The following is a 15,011-nucleotide window of genomic DNA, read 5'->3' as shown; positions in this document are numbered from 1 at the left end:
CAGCAGGAGGAGGAGGAGTGGCCGGGAGGTGGGGACTCCTCCCGGGGCGGGGAGGGGGCGGCCCCGCCGCCGGGCCGGCGGCGGCTCCGGACAGCGCTCCCGCGGCGGGGGAAGGGGCGCTCGGGACCCGCCGGCAGCATCGGCGGGGCGGGACGGGGCGGACGGCGCGCTGTGCGGGCACCGGGCACCTCGGGGCTTCGCCGTGCGGCGGCGGCGGCGGTGTGCTCGTGGCGGGCGCGGATCGCGGGCGCGGCCGGTCCGTCCTCCCGCGGCTGCGGGCACGGAGCTGCCGGCTGGGCTGCGCCTCCCGGGGCGGAATCTCTCTTCCCTGGGAGTGCGAAGCGGGACTTCGCTGTCGCGACCCGTAAGCTGAAAAGAAAGAAAGTTGGAGTGCGTCCTCTCTTCGAAAAGAAAACTCTGTGTGGTTACTGCTTTCCGTGTAAATCCGGCATTTTGTAAGCTAAAAATGCGTGTCAAGGATGCCCTTTGGTGCTGCGCTCTCCTGCACTCATTCCCCCATGTCTGTTCTTGATTAGTTTTGCTTTCTTCTCTAGTCCTAGGCCCTGGTCATGCAAACATGCGTGAACTTAAAGTACCTGTGAGTAACTCGTGCCTGAGTTTAATCACGGGACTTTTCATTTGTGATGTCCTCTGGATAGGGCCATCGTATTTTCCAGTTTGTGTTTGGTCTTGTGGGCTCAGCTGTAGGGCCTCATGGCGAAGAATGTGTAACAAATTTGAGGAAATGTTGAGAAGATCAACAAAACTATGTTTTGAACAGCTTAACTGAGCTACAGTGTTTACACGCTGCATGCTTAAAAAGAAACACAAACAATGTTGATTCCTTCCAAGTCCCTTGAGAGGGAAGAATAAGCTTAATCTTCCCCACTTCTATAGGGAGGAAACTGAGACAGAAGCACGTAAGTGGTGAGTCAGAGTCAGCGCTCCGGTGCCGTGGATTCCCAGGGTTACGCTTTCGCCTTCACACAAATGTCTTTCCAGCCGGAAAGGATGGTTTCCGGAGCACTTGGTGGCGGTCTGTACAAGCCTGTAGTGATCAGATATCCTCTCAATGACCTGGATAGACACGGACAGAGAAAAGCAACATCCTCCAAGAAACAGGTGTCTATGAACATGGTTTAGTAACACTGGGTAAGGCTGTAAAAATGGCTTTTCCCCACTTTGGTTGCTCATCATCTTCTGTAGTTGTCACAGAGGTGTTTGTCAGGCGAGCGTGTAAAGGGAGGTGACTCACACTGTAGATGCAGTGCATTTGGAAAAAGTGTTGTGTATCCAGGTCAAAATTCTGATTTTGCCACTTGTAACAATCCTACTATAGCAGGGACACCCAAGTAGTTTTTGTTTATCTGCAAGTTCAGTGAGTCAGATACAGTGAGCAAAGAAAATGACAATATCGACTCAAAATACAGTACAAGCATCTGCATTTTTGAATCTTGAGGACCTGTGATATACTTCCGATCTGTGTGGGCCAATTGCCTCTTCTAAGAGAAGTCCCTGTCAGGGTTATCAGTAATGTATGCTGGATGTGCAAACGGGTGTTAGAAGGAGAAAGGAAAGGTGATGTGTGTGGGAAAGCAGATTGCCCGTGTTGTTGGTTGACCAGCTTATTACTAAGGGTCCTGCCTGGTGGAAGAAGCCAACCTGAGGAGTCTCACATGTTTGGCATGCGTGTAGGCATGGCATGCAGGAAGTCTCCTAATGTAACTTCTGCTATCTACCTGAATATAAAAGGCAGGCCAGTGTCACTGTGAGCAGTAATGAAGGATTAGGCGTTTTGAATATAATTTTATAAAAGCAGCAACATCCAAAAGGAGAGGCTTCTCATAGGCACAACCTGTTCTACCAGCCCCAGATCGAGCAACATAATAATTTGCAAAAAGATGAGGCTGAGAATTGCCTGCAAAAAATTATTTCTTACAAAAGGCAGTTATCCCAGAAGGTCATGGTTTCTCCCCTGGGAAGTGACAGCCCCCTATGGCAGCATCACAAACAGCTTTTCTTAAGAGGAAAGGGCAATGCCTTTACTGCTCCACTGGACAACTTTGTAAATTAGGTTCTGCTTGTGATTTACTATCAGTGCAGCTTCAGATGTGGTAATGGAATAAAATGAAATCAATACCCAGTGGGTTCAGACATGGGAGAACTTGCAAAAACAGCACAAACTACACTTTGTTTTTTCGTGTCTTTTCTTTTTTCCTTAATTTTTTTCTCATTTTAAGGTTATGAGTTTTGTCAGCCTGATGCATGTTATTTTTCTTTAAATATACCCAGTCCTACTTGTTTCATTGCCGTGTCCCTCCTCAAAGTGTGCTGTAATGGGAAGCAGCGACAAATAACAGCTCTCTGCACTTTGATCTAGGCAGCATGTCACATCAGTACTCATTAAAAATGGCATTAACCAATCCAACCATGACTTTCTGAACTGGAGTTCCTGGGGTGTATACCCAATTTAGGTATAATGTAATATCTTTCACAAAGGCATCTCTCATACATATTCTCAAAAATACCATAGAGGTCAAAGCATTTCAAAAAAGGAAGTCGTCAGCAGAAGTTTGCACAGAAAGGAGCTGTTTTGAAGGAAAAAAAAAAAATCAAACCCCAAACCTGATGGGAAATGTACTTTGTGGCTGAGCCCTCTGCAAAAAAAGTATTAAAATAGGAGGAAAACTAACTTGTTGGACTTGTTGTGTGACACTTCAAAGATCTAGGCATAGCAGCATAGCACTTGTCTAGGTAAAGTGCCGACTGGCTGGCTGGCTGCCAATGCCAATCTGGTGGTGAAAGGTACTTAAAAGAGGGAGAGGATGGGAAAGAATGGAGGCAGCCAGTGTGTGGGACACTTTATGCTATGGAGAAGAATAGGATGGGGCAGCACAGCTAGGATTTGCTAATGGCTATATTATGTTTTTAGAAAGAAGGGACGTAAAGATTTATTGGAAAGGAGTGGAGTGACTAATTCACAAAGAATCAAGTGTCTGTCAGATTTCTGTGAATTGCCCATGGCGAATTAATCAAAATAAGTAGAGAGAAGTTTTTCTACACATCCAGCTTGAGCTAGAATCCACAAGATGAGCCTGGAGCCTGTTTGATACAGACAAATATTCACTATGTGGCTTCTTATTTTGGCTTCAGCTGCTTGAGGAAGAAGCTAATCTGTTTAACGATGTAAAATAAGTGGTAATTGGTTTTTTCTTCTTTCAATCTGAACTGTAAATGCCATAGTTTATGTGGTATAGCAGAAGTGGGGTTTATCCATTACTTCCTCAATCAGTTTTAAATATTCAGAATAAGGTGTTTAAGCTGCTGATTTTTTTTTCTTATTCTTTGTTAAAAGAGTAATTGAAAGAACCACTGGCAATATTTCCTGAATGTTTGGCTTCCAAACTGTGCAGATAATTGACCTTCCCTTACCAGAGATTTGATCTTCAGTGAAGCTACTGAAGCCAGTGGAATTTTATGATTGTTTTAAGGAATGCTGAATATGGGTTTAGTTTTGTCAAACTTGTTACCTGTGGTAAGCTGTCCTGGAAACTATGACTCTGAGGTGGAGCAGATTACCACAGAGGTCTATCCTTTATTGCTCTTCCTAGATAACAAGTCTGATAAGTGTGTTTTGGAAATGAATTTATTTTAGTCATCTAAGACACAATGCACATGTTGAAGTCCTGTTATCTGGAAAAAAGCACAGAAAGTATAGACCAAGCATACTAAAATGAAATTATTGTGGCCATTGTTGATAGGCTCTTTTCTCTCTCTTTTCTTCAGATACACAAAGAGTTGTGCATGCACGTAAAAACACAGAGCCCATCTGCTAGAACTGACTTGATGGTTTCACGAAAATTAGGTTGGTTCTCTGAATATGGTTTGTTTAGTTTTTCTAGAATGGTTAAAGAAGTAGGTGGAAATAAAGATATAAAATGATGCAAGAGTAGGCCCTGCAGAGCTTGGGGCATCCCAGACAAAAAAAAAAAAAAAAAAAAAAAAAAAAAAAAAAAAAAAAAAAAAAATCAAAAATGTGAGGAGCTCAAACATAGCAAATGGCTTTTCATAAAATAAGCTCTTTCCTTCTTGTTTCCCCACTTGCTTCTGGCATTTAAAATGTGGTTTTGTTTTGGTTATTCAGAGGCAAAGAGAAACTCTCTGTGTAGAATTACTTTACTACAATCACGAGTTTCATGGTGCTGTTGCTGCAACCAGAGCTTGACGGCCAGATCCAGCTCTCAGTGAGCTTGGCTTAGATCTTTTCATTGACCAGAGTGAGGGATGGATCAGGCCTTGAGTGAGGCTGTTGGAAACACCACCTGGAACAGCCAGTGCTCATATGTTGGTAACATTCATCTGGAAGCACAGCAAACAGGGGCCAAAGGTATTTCTTCACCCAGCATATAGGCAGCCATCCTAACCCTCCGCAGCACTGCCACCCATTCATGGCACTCAAATACCATGAAAATGGGTGTGGTAAAAATGTCTTCACAAATGTTGTTTAAACCTCCTGTTGTTTGTGCAGTGGCTTGGTGATATTGTGACTTAAGAAAAAAAAAAACAAAACAAAACACCTCAAACAGCTAAACCATTGATTGAAAATCTGTTGCAATCTGGACAAAAAATGCCTTTCTTGTATCTTCTTTCTCTGAAGAGCCATGGAAAAGGTCAAAGAAATAATGATTTTGATTGCTGAAGGCAAAGGAAAACTCCTGGAAAAATTTAAATGCATGTAGAATATTGTTCATTACTGCTTATATTTTGTCATTCTGAAATTGAACTTTGATTTTGATTAATTTCAGAGAGATAATTGAAGTTCTGGCAATTATTTATAAACTATCTAGAGAAACAGGTTTCATTCCCAAACTGAAAAATGGAGTAATGTGATCTGACAAACTTGTGTTTAAAAGTCTCAAGTAGCATCTAAAGCACCTGGGAGCTACTTTCTTAGTTTTTATTCTTCTTGTAGCCCTTTTGGGGCCAATGCTTCTCCAGGTTAATAATGTCTTTTGGGAGATGGGATTTGCATCCATTACAGAGCACTGCTCGTGGTCTTCATTTCACTTGGCAAACTTTTGCAGCAAGGGATGGACAAAGAGTAGGAAACTGAACCTGTTCCAGGCAGCCCTGTTAAAAATAGAGCTGTTCCCTAGTGAGGGGAGGAGGAAGCCCTCTTGCCCTTCTGACCACATCTGAGCCAAGTGGCCAGCTGGACTGGGTGGAACATGAGTGTTGCCTTGAGGGAGCAGGTGGGATATTTTCTTTGTCGTTTTGTTCAGTGTTTGTATTTGGTGATGGGACTCTTGCAATGTGCCTTATATACAGAAATGGCCAAACAGAAATTGAAAGTATGACTCTGTTTTCAGTGCCCCTGGGTTTTTGTAGCAGCCCTTTGGTAGGCTTGTATCCAGTCCCATTCTTGTGCTAAAGTTGGTTATTTCTTAGTGTGATGTTACAGCAGCCACTTTCAATCTTGATCTTGCATTGCGGGTCTGACAGTCCTGGTGTTCTGCAGATATCTCAAACGTACCCATGCTGCAGCTTTGTTCATTCTAAAGCTGACTTTTGTTCAAAGCATTCACTGAATTTTAGACTTAGGCTCTCAAAACCACTCATATGTTCAAGCACAAGTGCATTTTATCAAAGCTCCTTCCCAAAGGGGGCTAACCAACACTTTCAGCAATGACATACTGGAGGTGTCAGCATGGCCACCAAGGGCACAGTTGACTACAAAGAAATTAGAAGCATTTGTTTTCCCAAGTAGTTTGGAAGTAAGGAGGAGGAAAAGAAGTAAGCAATAAGAAGTCTTGGAGAGTTATGATTTCTAATCTCGGCCGCTGATGTGGAACAGAGGCCTGGGGCAAGCCTCTGCTCTGGTTTGGTGGGCAAAACCAGTGCAAGACATTTGGTTTCTCAGGGTCTCAGTTTTCCTAACAGTGGGGAAAAGGGACTAATCTGTGAATATCGTCATGAATTAAAAGGAATGTTTGTACAGTAAGAACTGTTATTTAGGGTGGGAGCTCACACACAGATAGAATGGTATTAATATGGCCTTCAGTAAGAAATATCACAGAATGGTTGAGGTTGGAAAGGACCTCTACTGTTCCTCTGGTCCAGCCTCTCTGGACCAGAGGACAAACAGGGACACCCAGGGCCAGTTGCCCAAGACTGTGTCCAGATGGCTTTTGAGTATCTCCAAGGTGGGTGACTCCATAACCTATAGAGGACAGCCTGGATATACATTGTCTCAGGGTATTTCAAATCAATTGCAGTAAGTTTTGAATTCCTTCCATCATTTCCATCTATTTACCAATGTAAAATGTGTGTTACATACATATATTTATACATACAGTATGTATATATGTATATATACAGTACATATGCAGTATGTATATATGTATAAAATATGTGTATTTTCTATATACATAAAGTCTTTGAAACATCTGGGTAGTGCATTATCCGCACATATGTGCTTCAAGTCCATATGCAGCCAGCCAGCTTGCTGACTGCCTGAATTAAACTGCAGCCTTCCCAGACAATTCTGTCTGCAGCTGTAATCTGTTCTATAGGTTACCTAAAAGCTTCCAGGTTCTGTAGAAAAACTCTTTATCTGCTAAGAAAATGTTACCTGTGACTTCTTGGAGAGAAGCTCCAAGTTTCTCAGAGCAGTGGCTAAATTACAGTTTAAGGTAATAAAAACAGAAGAAGGAAAGGCACCAACCAGATGAATTCTGGCTGATTTCTTTCCTCTCCTGTGTCTGTGCTTGGTACAAGAAGTAGAAAGATAGCAGCCAGGGTTTTGTAAGACAGGTCTGTGTTTTCTGTGTCTGATGCTATTTTGGGTCTAAAAAATAGTGAGCAAGTAGCTGCTCTGAGTAACAGAGGGTTGCTCTGTCCCCTTTTGTGTCTTTGCCTCTCACAGGCAACTGTGCCAAGCAGTTGCATGGTCTCTGTGTCCAGAGGATCAGAGAACCACAGAATCAATTAGGTTGGAAAAGACCTCTGAGATCACTGCGTCCAACTTTTGACCCATCATTACCTTGCAATTAGACCATGGCACCGAACGCCGCGTCCAGGTTGTGCCTTGAATACTTACAGGGGCTATGACTCCACCACCCCCCATTCCAATGCTCTAGCAACCTTCTCCATGAGTGAGATCTTCCTGATGTCTGACCTGAAGCTTCCCTGGTGCAGGATGAGGCTGTGTATGTCCTCTCACCCTGTCTCTGGTTGCCTGGGAGAAGAGGCTGATCCCCACCTGGCTACATCCTCCTCTCAGATAATTGTAGAGAGAGGTGTGGTCTTCCCTGAGCCTTGTCTTCTCCTGGCTCAAAACTCCATCTCTCCAGACCCTTCACCAGCTTCTCTGGATGTGCACCAGCACCTCAGTGTTGTATTGGAGGGCCTGGAACCAGACACAAAACTTGAGGTGTGGCCTCACCAGGGCTGAGAACACAGGGACAATCACTGCCCTGGCCATACCTCCTCACTCCTCTCCTGGCTTTTATGCTTGGACGAAGTTGCAATTATCTTGTGGCAAACAGCACACAGAGGTACCTTTTCTTCCTGCAATGGGAGGAATAACAGCAGGACAGATGCCCTTTATCCCATCCACTGTTTGTGGTCCTGGGAGTTCTAGCACCCTGTTCCCAGCCCTCCTTTCAGCCCCTTCCCTTTGCACTGTTCCTGGCCTTGCACCAGCAGGAACCATGGACCTGTGGAGAGTTATAAAACACACCTGGCAAAAGGGGCATACCCCTGCATTGCCTAGTGTGATATGGGGCTGCATGTGGGATGCTCCAGGAGGGAAACAAAGAGCAAAGATGTGGACCATGGAGTAAGTAGCCAAGGTGTGCTGACCCTTGCATTGCTGTTTCTCTGTCAGACACATGTGTGCACAAATAAACACCCCATGTACAGGTGACCTGTGGAACTGTTTTTCCCATCGGAATAATTGCAGCTACTCCAATTATAACCACACGTGTGTGCAACTTACTCCTGGCAGATAATTTAGTGATTGTAAAGCTATCAAGTTACTAAAAATATCCCCTTCAGCCCACTCTTTAATTACAGAACTGTTTCCCATCACATTACAGGATGAAAAAGTACATTTGGTAGTAATTGTCTGACATGAAGGCATCAACACACAGAGTTCTCTGCTCATCATGCAAGTGTGGTAAACTCCCTGAGATATTTTTAAACGAGACTTTTACAGAGGTTGCCTCCATTGTGAATCAACAGGCAGACAGCTGCTGCTGCTTTCACTTTGTTCTCTCCCAGATCTGGAGGAAGCTGATGTGGTCAAAGCGAGCAGCCGGTCGGTGAGTCTGCATTGATGCATGTCTTGGGAGTAAAATTTTCTTCTGAGCATTGTTGTGTGTGGATAGGAGCAAGCTGCCTGTGGTGAATGGAATTGTTTGGAAGGAAGAAGAAGGGATAGTTCATATCCATACACATCTCGTGGATTTTCATTCTTCCAGAGGGGGCACAGAGGGACACACGCAGTGAATGGGAGCTGACATTTCACTTAAAAGGTGTAAAACAAAATGTCTTCCTCTAGCTACTGCCTATTTGTATAATTGTATATTATGAATGTAGACAGTAACATGACTACTGGTTTCTGGCAATGCCACAGGGCCCGCATTCCTATGGGCTAACACCTCCAAGGAATATGGGAGGAGAGGAAAAGGAGTACAGATGGGTGGATGTAAAGGGCCCTCTGCAGTGTGCTCCACTACTCTCAGGCTCTCTCTCACTTGAACATTGAGGCTGGGAAACCAAGAACTTGAAAGAACCTAATTTGATTGCTTACATGCTTTCTTTCATGGTTGGCCATTACCAAACCATTGTTACTCGCTTTGTTGCTGTCTGACATGAGTCTGTAGCTACTTATGAACTTCCCAAGCCTTATTTGATGTGCTTATGCTTGGTTTTGGGCATCTTAACAGTGTAGGAGCTTGCTCTGCAGAGCTGTGCATTCCTTATTCACTGGCGAAACGCCCTAGATATAAGCACTGGGAATGGTTCCTAGTGTGATAAGCACTTGTGCTGCCCAAGGTTTAAGGCCTTTTAATAAATACCTACTTTATTCTCTTAGCTCTGTCTTGTCTCTGTTCCAGGTCAGCCTTCCCAAGGCATCAGTTCAGCTCGTATCCCGGGGACAAATAGTTGCATGGCAGTCCTCAAATAAAGAAGGACAATTAGCCTACGTTTTGCCAACATAGATGACCTACTGTGCTCCCTCCCAAACTTACCCACTTTGTGATTCTTTGATGATGACAATATTTATCCTTTTACTTGTTACATTTTTTCAATTTCCCAGCAAACCTCTATCACCAAGTACCAGGGTGTTCCAGGTTTTGTCCAAGTTTATACTGTTCAGAAGTTTTCTACTGCAGTTACTGGGAGTTTTGCCTCTGATTTCAACAGAAGTGGGGTAGGTTGTAGGGCTAGTGACAAACCCTTTATAGTTCAGTCTGAGAGCAAGTGCAAACAACTAGAAGAAATCTCTTAATAATTTGCATGTTGAAACTTACATTGCATAAATGTGCCATTAATATCATTAATATCTTCCTGGAGATAAGATGCAATGAACTTCTTTGAAGATGAATTGCTCAACTCACCCTTGGCATGACTTCAGTGGTATCTCACCCACTTCTGACAGTGATTGATTTCGTCTGGAGCACTTTCCTCTGGGAGTCCAAGATGTCTATCTTTTCAAATCCGCACAACCTAACATCAGAGAACTCAGAAGCAGGACTCTCAAGTTCCAGTACTAGCTCAGCCATGAACTGGCATTATGCTGGTTATCTCATTTAATTTCTGTGGGCCTTGCCTTAATCATAAATCTCATAGGCATACTTATTTCTTGCAAAATTTATCAGAATCTCACTTTGAAAGGTGTACTCATGAAAAATTTAAATATCCACAAATTAAATGCTTCTAAAATAATTTGCAAGCTGAGAAGGAGATGCATTCCCACAAAAAGGAAAGGAGGAAATGTTCCCTGAGGCTACTGTATAAATTTTTGGTCGTGTCTAAAATGGTAGAATAGCAAAGAAATATTCTTGGTGTGTTTGTTTGCAATGGAAAGGAGGCCCTGTTCTCAGCTTTCTCTGTTGTTGTATTGGTGCTTATCTGTGTATATGAAAGTTAAAAGCATTACTGCTGTAGCAGTAAAAGTGGCAACAGTCCAGGCTTGAGCATGAGTTGTGATGGGCTGCATTTAAAATTTGCGACATTTTACATGGGATGAAAAATTCTTTATGCAAATGTTAGTTTTAGAAAACAATGTCAACATTGTAATTCTTTATGTTAGGTGAACAACTGGGTTTCTTCAACCCACTTTTATGCCTCCTTGATGCTGATTCTGATCTGGTTTGGGTCTGCAGTGGCTTTAAGTGTTTGTTTTCAAAGTCCGAAGTTTTAATGTTTTGGAGGCTTTGCCTCTTGCCTCCAAGAAGGTATGAATGAGAGTGGGAACGGGCACATTTCCATAGTCTAAGTGTCAAGGAAATTTGCGTGTATTGCAGCAGTGCAACATGCCCTTTAGGAGTGGAGTCCTTTGCTTTTGTGCCTCCTCCCTTTTCATACCTTGAATTTATGTTGTAGGTACTCAGGCTCCTTTTTCTTTCTGTGATGGTAACACCAAGGGACTTGTGATCTAACCTGACCTCTTACTTAACAGAAGAGCTTTATTTAATAGTGCAGTCACTTGCTGCTGAAGTAGAAAGAACCATTACTTGTCTAAACAGTCTCAGACACTTGGACACAGCAAAGACAGTTCAAAACATCCACAGGCAAAAAAAAAAAAAATTATTATAATGACAGAGGGTGTGGCACCTCAGAGATATGGTGGCATTTAACACTTAGAGAGATCTGTTAACAAGAGAAGTTTTATGTGCTGTTTGTAAAGAAATATTTATCTGCTGGTGAAGGACACTTAATAAATAGCTGCAGCTGAAGAAATGCTAGGTAGAATGGGATACAGTTTATCATACAAACTACACTATATTCTCCTGTTACTATTTCTCTGCTGCATGTGAACATTAGTGTTAAAATACTTAAGGTATATTTTAGGGTCTACTCATATGTATATACACAGACACATATATATATATATATATATATATATATACATACATACCTACAAACACACATATATATGTGTCTATGCCAAATCCTTTTATGTCTGAACTGTAGATTGTGTCACAAGATTAAACAGCTTGTTTTTGTAAAAGTAAAATAAAACATCTGTTTGGAAAGGCCCTGGCATTGTAAGAAATTTTTTGCAGGCTGGATCTGCATTCAATGAACATTAACCCACATAAGTTTTTGTAATTATTTCAACTCAAATAATCTTATCACATACATTCAGAAATTGAAGCTAAAAGATCTGTTGAACTTAAGCAAAGGCTTCTCCTGAATTGCAGTTGTTAAGTTTATATAGCTTTTTCTATGGTAGTCTGTTGTTTTCACTGGCATCTAATTTTCTGGGCTGGTTTAGTCAGCTCCCTACTTTAAGGTGAAATATGTTTTTCAATGATTTAAGCAAGAAGTAATTAGTTTTTCACCGTGTCTGTGAAATGCAAGAGAGAAATTTTGCCTTACTTACAAAAAAATCCTGCCTGTGAAGCTACTGCAGAGGCCTGGGGATAAAGCAGGGGACCTGGGGATCACAGTTCTTCTTATACAATCAAGCATCTTTAAGAAATATTTATTAAGCATACAGAAAAAATGTGACTCCATCTGAGGAATTAAAATTAGTGAGCATTTAAAAATCTACATTATTTATCTCAGGTCTTACAGTCAGGTCTTGGTACCCAGCTTTCTGGGATGCTCAGCAGTGTTTTGTCTACAAGACATCCTTGTTTCTCAGACTGAAATGATTCCAGATTCTGCTCAGTTCTGTTTCCTGGTGAGCAGAGGATATATTTACCCATCTGGGACAATCCCTTTATGATCTACCAGGGAAAAACACATTGTAATTGCTGTGCTTTCTTACTGCTGTTGATACAGATTGGCTGCCTGATGTACTGCTCAGCAGCAGTGGAACAGCACAGCGGGTGGAGGCCTGCTTCTCCTCTGGAAATCAGATCACTTCATGTTGCACCATAATTTCTCAGTCCTTTCTGTATTCCCCTCAGATAAGATAGCTCAGATTTGGATGCTTGCTGTGGGGGCAGGACAAGGACAAAGAAAACTGTTGTCTTTTCATCAACATACTACAATCTGTGTCAGAGCAAAGAAATGTGGGCTCTGAAAAGGAAAGATTTTTACTTTTTCTACTTACAGAGTAGAAATGAAAGCAGAAAAAACAGCAAATTGCAGTTGTGAAAAATGTCATAGCTTTCCAGCTATAACTGTCCCTCGGTAAAATGCACAAACTGGGAAGCGTGAGTGATTCAGCTGTGTGGGCATTCCAGCGTGGAGCAGGCTGGGTGTCAATGCTGTGTGATTTCCCTTTTGCAAATGAGCTCAGTGGGTGAAGGGGGTCTTGCAGCCATTCCCACTCCTTTTGCATGGTTTCTTGCATCCTATCTTGGGGCTTTGGAGAGATCATAATTTATAAGCACCTCTGAGTTCTTAGTGGTCTCATGTGATTTTTGGAGTAGGGCTGTTCAGTCTGCCACACAAGGCTGTGGATGCAATTATGTTGGATCAGGTCCTGGACCTTGTAGATGTACAGATAAAGACAAAACCAACACAAATAGAAGCTTTCAGAAGAGCAGAGGTCTAAATGCATGCCATACTGGTCTACACATGCAGGTGGGGGTCTTTTAACATCATTGTGCATCCAAATAATTGCACTAGGCTTCCAGTGCTTGCCCTCCTATCCCTATTCTCATGTTCCCTCAACCACACAGACTAAACAATCAAAGCATATAACTGCTGTTCTTCAGTTTTAGGCCCCCTTCTTTACCATATGCTTTGTGTTTTGGTTAGGTGACTGGCTAAGACTTTAGAGGCTGCTTATTAGTATCCATGTAGACGTAATTTAACTGTCTTTTATTCCAGTCATGCTTTTATAAAAAAATTTAAAAGATAGTGGTACAATACTAAAAGGAAACAAAGAAAAAGAATTTAACGCATGATCCTTTCCAGAAAAGACAAATTATCCTATGAAATGATGGACCACTGGGCAAAATAAATCAGGCTAATAAAGAATAAGAACTAAAAAATAGAACCAATTACTAATAAGTGTCAGTGTCCAACAAATAGTAATCTACAGACTAGGCACCACAGACAAAGTTTAGGCTCCATTCTTGCATGTTCTTTTGTTCCCGAATAATCTAATTTATTTATGAGAATTGTCTATAACTGTGACTGGAGGATGTGGTTCTACAACTCTGCTCCTTGGAATAAAATGATGTATCCATTTCACTGTTAGAGCTGTAGGTTAATGGCACTAAAGCACTGAACTAAATTCAATCAGATTAAAATGTTCTCGTAATAACCTTAAGGCGTAGGTAAGCCTTATCGTGTACATTCAGGAAAAGATGAGACACACCATAAATTTTCATGCACGTACTCTGTAGGCCAGGCAGCTAAATTAATTTTGAGTGAGGTCTGTTGCCTGTCTTTGTTAAGTGTATTGGATCCAACAGTGGGGCACACGTGCTTTTAATGCGGAATGAAGCAAGATCCCATGTCCACAGAGTTTGTTTCTGATGAAATCTCATCTTATACGTTTGTAAACATTGCTGTTTCTCTCCTGGAAGCTCCTAGCGCTGTGCATAATTTCATCAATTTCTCGTGTAACCATTTCTGACACAGCACGTACTTGGGCATGCAGCACACGCACACAGAGCGTTCAGCGAGGCCAGCAGCAGCCGTGCTCTCACGAAAGGAGGGATTTGCTTTTGCTAATAGGGACTTGGGGCTGTGCAGTGGCCAGCTTGCATGGAAGGGGCAGAGCTGTGCCTCTTGGTAGGATACAGGCTGTCCCCTCGGGGCACCCTCCTGGGGCTGCCTGTTCCTCCTCTGTGGCTGCTGGCACCTCTGGGACCAGGACTACCCTGCCCTCATGGTGAGAGCTGGGAAGTTTGGTCCAGCCTTCCTGGAGATGGGGTCTGTAATTTAACAAACAGGACCTGAGAGAATTAAGCTGGATTTTCTGGTTTTGTGTTCTTGTTTCCATCTGGGAGAGCAGTTGCTTCTTCTGGCCAGCACAAGCTGCTCTCTGGTGATCCTGACCAGGGAACTGATCTGCCCAAGAACAAGCACTCCTCAGCCCAGGCACTCTTTAGCATGAGGAGATCATGCTCACACCAGTGTAGTGGTAGGAAGGACTGGCCAAGGATTAGGTGGTATCCCAAGGGACATGCAACTTGGGGAGAAAGAAGAGGGATACTGAGCATCATGAGTCTTGGAGCACAAGGAGTTCTAGTGAAATGGGCTTAGAGTGCATCATCATATCAGTTAAGTTTTAAACAATTTTTGTTTGACACCTTTGTTGTCTCGTCAGTTTTTCAGATTTGAGTATAGAAAGGTAAAAATATTGATTGTATTTTTAATCTTTATTTTGGTCACCTTTTTCTTTTCCGTGCAAAGAAAAACATAAATAAAGGCAACAAGGAGAGGATCAGGACTTTTCTTGTGCCTTTGAAGTAGCAAATTGTCAAAGCAATTGCTTTTAAAAAGCAATAAAAAAAGGAATCAGTTGGGATTGTTTAAAAAACAAAATCATCAAAACTCTCTGTTTACAAAAATCACGTTTTTTTGATTGAAGAAAACTCTGTTTAATTGAAAAAATGCCTGCCATCACGTTGACTGAATTATACAATGCTTTGGTGACAGTTGCAGAAATGAAACACATAAAATTTAGTTTTTCATGTCAAGCAGGCCACGTTGTCCCATACTTTTCCAAGAAGAGCTAATTTTTAGTGCAGGATGTCTCACTAGCATGAAAGGCCTATTTTGAGAGTCTTTTGAAAAGTTGACATTTGGAACGAGTCCAGGATAAGTGTTACTGACCCTTTTAAAGCTGAATATTTATTAAAAAAGCC

This window comes from Sylvia atricapilla, chromosome 1 (genome assembly GCF_009819655.1).
Source record: "Sylvia atricapilla isolate bSylAtr1 chromosome 1, bSylAtr1.pri, whole genome shotgun sequence".
Taxonomy (NCBI): Eukaryota; Metazoa; Chordata; class Aves; order Passeriformes; family Sylviidae; genus Sylvia; species Sylvia atricapilla.
Note: the sequence above shows the minus strand (reverse complement) of the source record.